At 37.5% G+C, this 13,245-nt stretch overlaps 1 long non-coding RNA gene across 1 annotated transcript; it reads left to right on the forward strand.

Annotated features, from left to right (window-relative positions):
• Positions 1–540: 540 nt before the first annotated feature.
• Positions 541–10,295, forward strand: LOC116422384. The gene is made up of 4 exons (XR_004232998.1): positions 541–812; positions 1,882–2,059; positions 5,616–5,665; positions 7,730–10,295. It is a non-coding gene; the product is annotated as an uncharacterized LOC116422384 (long non-coding RNA).
• The last annotated feature ends 2,950 nt before the right edge of the window (positions 10,296–13,245 follow it).

A 13,245-nucleotide genomic window follows, 5' to 3' on the forward strand; every position in this document is an offset into this window, starting at 1 on the left:
AGAAGGACACTTTTCCTCTATCATGAACCTCTTTGGGAGAGGTAGTAGGTAGGAAAGTGGGAAAAATATACAGTAAAAATTGCCCAGAGGAGAACAAAAAAAATCCTAAAAGAAAGCAAAAAAGGATAACTATTAATATGTCTTCTGTTATTACATATGTTTTCTTAAAAAGGAAATTTATTGTCACATATTTTGAATCCTCTTTAATGTTCTCTTGGGATGGGGCAATATTTTTAGTTTTCATTTTCTCTCTTTTTTCTATTTCTATTTAGTTTTTTTCTTATTGTATATTTAAGTTAAAAAACTAAAAAGAAATAGACCAACTTAGAATCCACTTCTTCTGAAGAGGCTGCTCTCCTCAGCATGTATTTTATTAGTCAGGCTGCCCCAGACATTCAGGAGTTGCAGAAGTTATCCATAGGGCCTCAAATTCCGAAGACCGATCTAGTGGAGACAGCTTTGAGAACTTTAAATACAGTTAAAACAGTTTTTACCAACAGTTAAAAACTGTTGTGAACAACTCCTCATGAGGCACAAGAGAATTCTAGAAGCTAAAGGTCATCTGTTACTGGGTAGCAGAAGGCTTAATAAATATCAGGTCCTCTTATTAGACACTTCCAATTTAACTCTCTAAGTGTATCATACTCTCCACCCTGCTAAACTACTTCCTGACACCACATAGTCCAGGGACATTATTACTGAGAAGAAACTTTGACTGAGTCTATTTACCTGAGTTGAGGGAAACTCCTCTCAACAATCCAGATGGTGAATTTTACTGATGGGTCCAGTTTTTTGAAGATGGGGATAGAAAGGTAAGGTGACTCCATAGAGACCCTGAAGAATACTTTGGAAGCAAAACTGCTTCTTCCTGGGACCTCTGCTCCGATGAGGAGCACTTTGTCCTCACCAGAGCTTTAAAATGGGAAAAAGGACAAAAAGGGAACTTCTATACTGACTCCAAATGTGCCTTTCATGTGTGACATGCTCGTGGTCGCTTTCTAGAAAGAAAGGGGATTTTTGACAGGCAAAAAATACTATTTGAAATATGCATAAATTACAAGAGAATTAGCAAAAAAGTAGGGAACAAAGGATGCTTTTAAAAAACACGCATCTTAGAAGTAGAATTGGGGTTCTTCATTTAGGCATTTCACTTCTGTAAACTACTGACATCTTCATTTTATGCCTTAGACTTTGTAGGATCAAAAAATCCCTGAGGTTTTTTATTAAAAGCACTATTGCTATGTAAATGCTCATTTCCTAGAATATCTATTGCTATGTTATTTTATTGCTTAGAGTTAGTTCCAGTTAGAGTTGGGCATCTTTCTTGCAGATTCAGGACTGTGTTATAGACTGATAAAAAACATTAAGCAGTGTGAAGTTCAAACACCTCTAGACAAATTCCACAGGGAAAGAGCAAATATGGCCACCTGGGGCTAGCTGGGTTTGGCTGAACCACAGGAACGATCACCTCCCAGACTGCATGACCAATTGGAGACTGAGGCCAAGAAGACTGAGGGGATCCTTTAATGATTAGGAATTATAGGTCCAGCTGTGGTGATGAGAGATGGCCTTAGGCAAGCAGAAATAGGCACACCTGCTGGGTGCAGAAGCATGGGGGAGAGGGGGAGGGAGGGCTGCTGGCTTCCTCTGGCAATTGCAGGAGGATGGGGTTTTTGATTTGGAGTTCCAGGTCAGAGGGAAGAGCTGAAGTGAAGCTAGAATAGCACCATCCTCTCAAATTCAGGATTAGCAATGTTTTTACTAATAGTTTTCATAAAAAAAAAAGATAGAATCCAACCTTAGAACCTTACTAATGGAATAAGGAATGAGGGGGAGGAGATATCATCTAATAGCCATACAATATTTTCTTTTGTTTTTTAGGATTCACACAGTACAAAGTTCAACCTTCACCAAGGTGGTATTGGCAAAGAAACAGGCAACACCATTAAAGTCAAGAAGTGATCATCTAGGGCAACCACTTGTCTAAGACCATGTTGATCAGAAAGTCCAGGGATTCCTGGAATTCTTAGAGAAAGTGACCTATTTTCTTAGTCATTTGGTGAGTGGTCGCACTCGGGTTAGAGAGGAAGTTTAGGGAATGACCTTTGCTCTTTCCTTTCTTAAATACCAGAACATTCTCCCCAAAGACTCACTTCGATCTCCTCAGATGGTAAGGTTGTTGGACAGAATGCTGGCATTATACACAGTAAAAGGAGTACTCGGGCAGCCAAGGGTGTGAGCACCATAGTGGTTACAGGAGTTATACATTGGATAGAGAGGATAATGGTTTTAGAGGGTTTCCAGTCAGAGGCATTTCTCCTACTAGAGCCATGAGAACTAGTAAAGTGAAATTGAAGAAGTCTCAGTTTATAGATAAAAGTGCATCCCTCAAGGATATAAATGGTGCCCTAGGTCACCTTTGGTAATTGCTTTCTGGGTTAGCTCTCCCCAGGGGTCATTCTATTGCATGACAATATACCTGGAGATCCTGGAGAAAACCGGAGGGGAGTGGTGCAGAACTGTTGTAGGTGAGTTTGCTGAAATTGTTTTGGAACAGATAAGACACAATTCTCTGTATAGGTGGCTCTTCATCATAGGTATAGTGAGTGCTCAAGAACTCAATGTAAGTAGTACAAGTGGCTGAGATGAAATTTAGACACATGTGAGCATGGTTATATTCACTTGCTCCAGCAGTGTTTGTGTTACAAGTCCATGGCCCCACATCTGGAATTAAAACAAAACCACCACAAGTTCCACTGACACTTTTTGTGCCTGTGACAGAGGAATTGAGATATATGTGGGTAAGAGATTTTCTGGCAAGAAAAAGGAATAGTTAGGGTTAAGTTGTTGGCAAGGGGGTGACTAGTACAAGTGGGGTAGCATCAGGTCTCAGATGTGGGTTGCCTTGAGAATGCACATAGCACAATCCTGGATGTTTCTGTTGCCTATTGAGTTTCCCAACCTAAATATGAGGGAGCCCAAAAGTGTGGAAAGCAGACATGGAGAACTAGCACTAGGAGTGGGGCCCTCATTTTTGGGATGAATAGCTTAAAGGGCATGAAAAACATTCAAATAGAGAGGAAGCAATTAAGTTGGAGAAAATGGAAAGTAACAAGGAGAAATGCAAAAAAAGACACAGGCAAATTCCCCCTTCTCCATATAACTTTCCAGTGTTGCCAGAGGTTCTGGGGAACAGCAGTTTGAGGTCTTCTCTGGGTTCTCATGAGAAGTCAGAAAGGTCTGGAGAAGCAGAGGCAAGGAATAGCATGTTGGATTCTGGAAACATGAGTCCAGGTGGGAAGGCCTCTGAGGTTAACAGAATGGTTAAAATAACCTCATGAGATCCTTTCCATTTGGTACCCAGCAGATCAAGAATTGGGAGCCATCCAAGACTTGTATGTAAAACAACAACTGCTGGAGCAAGTGAATATAACCATCCAAGGACTCCCAGGAGGGGAGGATTCATATTCTCTACCTTTCCCCAAGACTGAGGATTCCAGGCCTAAAATGCCTCAGTCATAGTTTGGGTTATGTGTGAAGTGAAAGTTGGACTACTATCACTCTGTAAAGAGTGGGACAGGACCAAACAAGGGAAAATCTCTTTTAGTAAATTAAGATACCTCCTGAGCTTGTTCAATACTATATTAGAAAGCTTTCACCCAATTGGTAAGCATGTCAACAAAAAACAAAAGTAATTTGAAACCCCAACAATGGGGCATATGGATGGATGAAGGGTGTCTATAAGTCTTCTGCTGGCTTCTGCTGGATAGGTATTCCTCCTCTGAACAGGTATTAAAGAGAGTCTTGAGGGTGCTACAAAAGAGCATTTTCTGAGTGAGAGTGAAAATACTCAGAGCATTCCATCTTCCACTTATCCATTTGACTAAGATGACAAGAAAAGATGATAAATATATTGGAGGGGATGTTGAAAAACTGCAACATTAATCCATTGTTGAAGTTGTGAACTAATCAGAACATTCTGGAGAGCAATTTGGAACTCCAACTAAAGGGCTATCAAACTGTGTATACCCTTTGATCCATCAGTTTTTCTACTGGGTCCCAAAGAGATCATAAAAAAATAGAAAAGGACCTACATGTGCAAAAATATTTGTAGCTTTTTTTTTTTTTTTTTTTTTTTGTGGTGGCAAGGAATTGGAGAATAAGGAAACACTTATCAATGGGGGAATGGCGGAATAAGTTATGGTATGAAAGTAATGCAATATTATTGATCTATAGAAATTCATTAACAGGTTTATTTTAAAAAGGCCTAAAAAAATTGACCTGAATAAATGCTGAGTGAAGCAAGCAGAACCAGGAAAACATTGTACACAACAGTAGGGTGTGCAATGATCAACTATTATAGACTTGGTTCTTCTAATCAGTTCAGTGATCCCAAAGACAGTCCTAATAAACTTTGGATGAAAAATGACATGCACATTCAGAGGCAGAGTTATGACACTAAGTGTAAATCAAATTATACTATTTTTACCCTTTTGTTTTCTCCTGGTTTTTTCTTTTTGTTCTGATTTTTTTCTCCCAACATATGATCCATATGGAAATATATATGGAAAAAATGATCCTGTATAAGCAAAAAAAAATTTACTTTCCCATGTAACAATGGGAAATAAAATAAAATTTAATTTTTTTTAAAGAATGCTGTTATATTTGTATAAGATGTATCATTCTGCTTTCAATGTGTTTCTTATAAATAGAATATTGTAGGATTCTGCTCTTTAATCCAGTCTGCTTTCTGACTCGGTTTAATGGGAGAATTCATCTCATTCACATTCACACTTAAAATTACTAATTCTGCATTTCCTGCCACCTTATTTTCCCCGTTACTTTTTTCTTTCCTTTCCCCCCTTCCCAATATTTTGTTTCTGACCACTACCTCTCTCAAACAGCCCTCCCTTTTACAATTCCTCCCATTTCTTATCTCTTTCCCCTTCTACTTCTGTTCTCCCTTTTATTGGTCTCCCCCTTCTTTGCTATTTTCTTTCCTATTTCCCTATAAAATGAGAGAAGTTTCTGCATTGAACTAAATATATTTGATCTTGTCTCTTGGAGCCAAATCTGATGAGATCAAGTTTCATGCAATGCTCATCCCCCTCCCTTCTTTCCCTCAATTGTAATGATGAGGAGAGAGGAAAGATGGGATGGAGAAAGGAGGAAACAAGGAAAGGGGCCTGTAGGAATTAATCATTTTAATCAATTGTGTTGAGTCTGGTTCTACAGTAAAAACATATTGAATGGGGCAGCTGGATAGAGAACCAGCCCTGAAGTCAGGAGGACCTGAGTTCAAATCGGATCACAGACACATATTTCCTGGCTGTGTGACCCTGGGCAAGTCACCTAACCCCAATAGTCTCAGCAATATATATATATATATATATATATATATATATATATATATATATATACACACACACACACACACACACACATATATATATAAAATATGACAATGAAAAGCAATGGCTAGCCTGTACCAATGTAGCCTGCACTAGTTATTAGGGACTTCTTGGGCTGCTTTCTACTCCTAATAGATGGGAAGATAGGGTAGTTATTGTAATCAGAGTTCTTAGTACTTATTTGTTGACCTTCTTTTCCCTCAGGAAATCCTTGACATCCAGCATTGGGAGAAGAAATAGAATATTTCCCAAGGGTGAGAATCAATCAACAAACATTTAGTAATACTTAATCTTATAGCAGTCACTGTACTAAATGAGGAAGATATTAAAAAAAATTCTACAAGGGAGGACAAGAAGTCGAACTAAGAATAAGCAAGATACAGTATATAAAAATAACATCAGAAAACTTAATCCTAATGGAACAATGAGGCTTTTAGAATAGAAGAGTGGTATACAGGGTCATCAGGTTGATAGCTATGGGAATGAAGAATAGAAAACTTGTGGGGAAAATGATATTGAGGAAGGAATTGAAAGATGTCTAACTAAATGGTTGATAAGCAGGGAGAAGAGTTGTGGATGACTGGGCCTGAAAACCTGGGCAAAGGAATAGGGAATTTCAGAAGAGGGCAGAGGGTAGGGAACAAAGAATTGTGTTTTGGACACGTGAAGATTCAAGTGCAATTGGGCATCCAGGTCAAAATCTTCAACAGATATTATGTGGGAATTGGGGAAAAGAACTCAATTGATGAAGGATCAATATACCTGTGAGTGGTTTAAGTTTTATCTGTTTATATTCCTACATGGGAGGATGATACTTCTAATTCCTTAGGACATTCTCATTATTATGGCAATTAGAAGGAGTATACATAGAGAGGGTATGAGGTGTGAGTTGAATATGAAAGGATAATATCTTTTTTAAAAAAGATGAAAATAAGGATTGAGATAGAAATGTAGTGGGAAAGGGATAGGGAGAAGTAGAATGATGTAAATTATGTGCCATAAGACAAAGAAGCAAGAAACAACTTTTCCAATGGAGGGGAAGAGGGAGAGGAGAGGTTGAGTGAACCAACCTTAGTCTCATCAGAATTAGAATAGGAGGTACCATAAATACTCAATAGTGGCATAGAATCTACCCTGCAGGAAAATAGGAGGTTAAAGAGAAAGGGCAAGGGAAAGAGAAGGGGAAAAGAACAGGTCATATTATGGGAGGGAGTTGTCAAAACATTTCTGAGGAGAGATGAGAAAAATGGGGGTAAATACAATTAGGAACTAATTGTGTAAAGAAAAATAATTGAATCAAATTTTTCTGATGGAATATCATAGTTCCCTGGGAAATGATGAGCAGGATGTTCTTGGGGAGGGAGGGAACCTTGGAAGTCCTCCATGAACAAAATGAAATATATCACATACAAAACAATAGCAATGTTCTGGGATGACCAGTTGTAAATGATTTTGTTATTCTCAGTAGTAAATCATCCACAACTACTCTGAAAGATTTATAGTAAAAAAAATTCTATCCATTTTCAGAGAAGGAAGTGATTGTATCTGAATACAGATTGAAATATTCTCCGTTTCTCTTTATTTTTAGCTCAAGCTTTTCTTATGGGTTTTTATTTTCATTAGGGTGGAAGATCTATTTTCTTTCACAACTTGACTTTTATGGAAATGTTTTGCATAACTTCACATGCAATTTCTTAATTGTGTATAGGGATCAGGAAGAGAACCTATAAAGCAAAAATCTTAAAAAAAAGTAGAAGAAAAAAAATTTAATATAATGGGTTAAATATTAAAATTAAAAACAAAACAAAACAAAAAAGAGGTAATTCAATTTTGTACTTTGGAAGTTATTAGTAACTTTGTATTTTAGCTAGTAAAACTAACTGAATGAGGATGTAAAAAGCCAGAGTACAGAGAATTTAGAAGAGAGTGAAAGGGGAAAGAATAAGTGGACGCAATAGTCAATAAACATTTATTGTCTGCTGTGGGCCAAGCTCCATATTAAGCACTGGGGGAACAAAATGGCCCAAGCCAGGCCCTTCGCTGGAAGAGCTCTTAGTCTAAGAGGGTGATTTCATACAACTCTGTACAAATAAATGGTGTACAAGAAAAACTGGAAGTAATAAAGTTGTCTCTTGGGCTTCCAAGTAAGAAATGAGGTAGAACATGTAAGAGCACATCAAAAAGGGTCCGGTTCTCCTCCAAAGACCAGGTATCATTCTTGGTAGATCATAATCCCTGTTCTGCTGCTCTGTTTCCCATCCACAACCTTTTTCCTGATTCCTTCCCCGTTGCTCACATGTTTTCTTCTTCATTCACAGACTTGGTCAAGGTGTGGCAGAAAAACCTGTACCAGCAGGCCAAGTCAGTGGTACTTCCAGGTCACTGGATTGCACCTTGGGCTCCAGCATTGAGCAGCTGTCCTGCATCAAAGGCCAGGATATCATTCGTATTGGGTCAGTGACACAGAAGGAGGATCTTGTGGACCCGTTATGGGTCAGAAATTTGCCTGGGCGGTACCTCACATGACACTGGCAGTGCCTATTATAATGGTTGGGCAATTACTTCTTGTTCTCCCTCAGGATCATCAAGAAGTCACCTCGGTTTTTCCTGTCAAATCAGTCAGTGCTCCTCCCAAAAGGAGCTGCCAAATCCAGCCTGTCTTGTCCCTGGAAAACAAGATCCTCCTAAGATTGTCCCCAATGATTCCACCCAAAGGCCCCAGGGAGGACGTTCCAAACATTTGATATTCCAAACATCAAACACCATTTTAGTTTTTTTTTTTTTTTTTAAACAAATTTTCTTGTGGAGGATTCTGGGAGGATGGTAGATTGGTAAATTTCACTCTCTGGATTTCCCCCACGAATTGAACAAATTTGTGCCTCAGGGCAAATATAGATTGATTAAAAACAAAAGACTTGTCACAGAACCGGGTCCTTCAGATACAATCCAAGAAGTTCTGAAGAAAGCCATTGGACTGGACATTAACCTGTCTGAAGGGCAAACACCTTTAGGCTCATCCATAGAACCAAGTAGTGGAGACCCTTCAAGCTATCTAGGTGGTTGAAGCCTCAGCAGGAACCACAGAGACTTTTATCTCCCAAATTATTTGTCAAGTTGAGGTCTGAGTCCCAGAGGCCTGAGTGAACCTGGACTGATAAGGATCACCAAGTCCAGCTATGGCACTGAGAACCTGAGAATGAGGCTCTGGCAAGAAGGGACCAGCACCCTGTGAGTGTGGAAGCAGCGGGACAGGGACCTGCTGGCTGAGGGTTCTTGCAGGAGGGTGGAGTTCTTGGTTGAGGTTCCTGGTCAGAGGGTAGGGAAGTTTGAAATACCATTCCCCCCAAACAGACCTTGATTAGAGGTACTTACCCTAATACTTATTTTAAAAAATTAATCTGCAAAGAACCCCCCATCATCAAAACATATTATAGGAATAGGGAATAGGGAAGATCTGGGTTCCCCTTCAGAGGGGAAATACACTTTAATAAAAAAGCTGCTACCCCAAAGAGTAATATGAAATAGCTCCCTGCCCAAAGAATTCATAGAACTCAAAAAATTTAAAAACCAAATGAGAGACAATGAGGAAAAACTAAAGAAAAAATAAACAAAACCCGGAAAATTATGAAAACACAGATAACTAACTTGCAAAGGAGGTAGTGTCTGGAAGATAAAAAAAAATCCTTTGAAAATGAAAATTGGGTAAGAGGAAGCCGGGGAAGCTATGATGAACCAAGAAATAAAACAAATTGTAAAGACTGAAAAAATATGGTAAAATGTGAAACATAAAAGGACAGATCATACTAAGAAGAGAAAATATAAGAATTGGACTGCCTGAAAATTGTGACCAAAAAAGAAGCTTGACACAATAATGCAAGAAATAATTCAGGAAAATTGTCCTAGAGTGATACATTGTGAGAGGAAAGTAGAAATAGAAAAAATTCCCCAATTACCACCACAATGAAATCTTTTGTGGAACATATATAGGAATATTAGTACCAAATTTTGAAATCCCCAGATCAAAGAAATAGTTTTTTAAATTACAATAAAAAAATTCAAATTCACTGCAGCTACAAATACACTGCAGCTTTTACAAGACATATCAAGAGCCACAGTAAAAGACTGGAAATATATCTACCAACAATCAAAACTGGGCCTGTGCCAAAAATATCATAACCAACTAAAATTATAATTTTGAATGTGAAAAGACATTCAATGAACTTGCAGATTTTCAGGACTTTCAACCAAACCTGAAGCTAACTGAAAATTTAACATCGCAAAGCTAATAAAATAACTCATTTTAAGGAATTAAACATGAACAAACTTTAACATGGACAAATTGTTTACATATTTGTTTTACATAGGAAATATATATTTAAGATATCAACAATAAGGTATACCACTTGAAAGATTGGCAGAAATGATGTAAAAATATTACATTATACATACGAGGTACAGAGGAAGAATTAAGACACACAGGCATATTAGGGAAGACATGGGCTCGCTCACACTTTTGAAATCCTATTCTCTTGGGCAATGGGTTTAATGGACAACACTACATATATACTGTGAAGGGTATAACACCCTGCAAAATCTATAAAGAAATAAGGGGTGAAGAATAGGTAGTAATAGAAGTAATAGTAAGACAATTTAAGGACCAGAATTAAAGCAAAAATTAGCAGGCATATAAAAAATGTGGGTGGAATGTATGTGTATAATCTACATATGTATACATATATCTTTAACTGAAGCCTGCTCTGGGGGTGGGAGTGGGGGAAGAAAACAGGGAAAAGGAATAAAGGAAAAAAGTATAGAGCAGAAAATTGACAAGAAGTAAAAAGATGGACAATCATGTATATACTTGTACTAATATACTTTTTTGAACTGGCAAAAAAAATTGAAAAATTAAGGAAATTGAGTTTCTTGTGACTTTAAAACTATGTATCTCATTTTACATTAATTTTATGGAGAGAAAGGAATATAGAGGACAAATCTGGATTTTTCTTTTTAAATGGAATTTGGGATTTTCTTTGTAAAAATCTGTTTTTCCACTGATCCCAGGGACAGTGACTCCCCTGAGGATGAGCCTATAATCCAAAAAGGCTTGGCAAGGGGCCAACAACCCCTCAGGTCCCTGAGACTTCCTTACTTGCTGCCAGTCAGCTGATGACCAAACATTTAGCTTCTGCCTTCAAGTAGGAGATTCTGGATTGAACCCAGGCTTCTTCAGTTAGTACAGGGCTGATATTAGGGGAACACATAGCCTTGGGGGGGCTCATTTAACCCCCAGGATACATGACAAAATCATTTGCTACAGCCACCACAGGAAATGAGCTGAAAGTTTAGGTACAATCACCTCCCTCTGAGTTTTATACGTTGAGTGTTTTGTATGGCCAATGAATGATATAGCCTAAATTCCCTTGGATGGTCCTCATGGCTAGCTCCAACACCTGGCCTTGGCTATGCCCAGAGTAATGGTTGAGTTAGTATCTCCCCTTTATCCCCAGGAGAATCAGGAAGCCACTGCAGGCTTGAACTTATATATTAAGGCAATTTGATGACCTTGAAAATGGTCAGCAATGCAGATGTGGCAAGCATTTTCCCTGAGGTGCTGGGTCTCTGGATTAGGTCTAGGATGGTATCCAAGTTAGTTCTGCAAGTAGTAGAAAGTTAATGTCCTGGAATTAAGAATAAAGCTCACCAGTTTTTTAAAAATGCAGAGACCAGATATAATGGAATATTATTGATCTTTAAGAAATGATGAGCAGGCTGATTTCAGAAAAACCTGGAAAAAAATTTGCATGTACTGATGCTAGTGTGAGTACAATCAAGAGAACATTGTATACAGAAACCACAAGATTATGTGATGATCAAGTATAATAAAGTTGGTTCTTTTCAGCAATAGTGTTATCCTAGGCAATTCCAATAGATTTGGGATGGAAAATGCCATCCACATTGTGTGGGATGTGGAAAACCCCTACCCAAAATGACTACTCAGAGATCACTTAAAGTAGAAAACAAAGATTATTTATTAAATCCTCATGAGGATGAGCACTCCCACCACAAGATATGGGAAAGAGAAAACTCTCAGTAGGAAGGCCCCTCCCTTGAGAGAGTGCAGAGTTTTTATATATTTCAGACAAAGAGCCCCAGAAATCCCATCCTCTGTATGTTACTATTGGCTACATAAGTTTTTATTCCCCTATTTGGCTAGTAGAATATAATAAATGAGGTGTTGTATAGCTCCTCTAGTCATGTATACTTTTAGTTCCTTCTTTGGACAATGGAATGTAGTCCAGGCTTTATCTAAAATCGCATGACTCCAGAGAAGCCAAAACTGAGTCCTCCAGGCTTCAGTTAATTTAGCTAACAGTTACTGATCAATATGTGCTTGAGCTGTAAGTTCTTCACCTTTTCCACACAACCCTCCATTATTTATGAATATATGTGTGTGTGTGTATATATATATATATATATATATATATATATATATATACACACATTTCCTCATGAAGAATTAACATTGTAGTCAAATTCAATTCTTCCATTTCATTTAAGTTATCAAATTTGTTGGCATAAAGTTGGGCAATGTAACTCCTATTTCTCTAAGAATTTCCTCTTCATTAGTGGTAAGTTCTCCCTTTTCATTTTTAAGACTAACAATTTGATTTTCCTTTTTCTAATCAAATTTACTAAGAGTTCAGCTATTTTGCTGATTTTTTATGGAATCAACTCTTAGTTTTATTTATTAATTCAATAGTTTTTTTATTTGCAATTTTATTAATCTCTCCTTTTATTTTTAGAATTTCAAGTTTAGTGTTTGACTGGGGTTTTTAAATTTGCTCCTTTTCTAAGTTTTTTAATTGCAAGCTCAATTCATTGGCCTTCTCTTTCTCTAATTTATGTAAATAGGCCTCTAGACATATAAAACTTCCCCTTATCAACGCTTTGGCTGCATCCCACACATTTTGGTATGATGTCTCATTATTGTGACTTTCTTGGGTGAAGTTATATCTATGATTTGCTGTTTCACCGAGTCATTTTTAAGATGAGATTATTTGGTTTCCTATTATTTTTTGGTCTATTTTCCTCTGGCTTTTTATTGAATGTAATTTTCATTGCATCATGATCTGAAAAGGATGCATTTACTATTTCTGCCTTTCTGCATTTGAATTTGAGGTTTTTATGTCCTAATATATGATCAATTTTTGTATAGGTTCCATGAACTGCTGAGAAGAAAATGTACTACTTTCTGTCTCCATTTAGTTTTCTCCAGTGATCTATCATAACTAACTTTTCTAGTATTCTATTTACCTCTTTGACTTCTTTCTTATTTTGTGGTTTGATTTATCTAATCCTGAGAGTGCAAAGTTGAGATCTCCCACTATTGTAGTTTTGTTGTATATTTCTTCTTGCAGTTCTCTTAATTTCTCCTTTAAGAATTTAGATGCTCCACCACTTGGTGCACATATGTTTAATATTGTTATTGCTTCATTATCTATGCTACCCTTTAGCAAGGTATTGTGCCTTTCCTTATCTCTTTTAATTAGATCAGTTTTTGCTTTTCTTGATCTGAGATCAGGATGGCTACCCCTGCTTTTTTTTACTTCACCTGAAGCATAGTAGATTCTGCTTCAGCCTTTTACCTTTACTCTGTATGTATTGCCCTGCTTCAAGTGTGTTTCCTGTAAACAACTTATATTGTAGGATTCTGGCTTTTAATCCAGTCTGCTATCCGCCTCCGCTTTAAGGAGGAGTTTACTCTATTCACATTTATGGTTAAAATTACTAATTCTGTATTTCCTGCCATCATGTTAATCCCAGCTTATGCTTT

The sequence above is a fragment of the Sarcophilus harrisii genome, chromosome 3, assembly GCF_902635505.1.
Source record: "Sarcophilus harrisii chromosome 3, mSarHar1.11, whole genome shotgun sequence".
Lineage (NCBI taxonomy): Eukaryota > Metazoa > Chordata > Mammalia > Dasyuromorphia > Dasyuridae > Sarcophilus > Sarcophilus harrisii.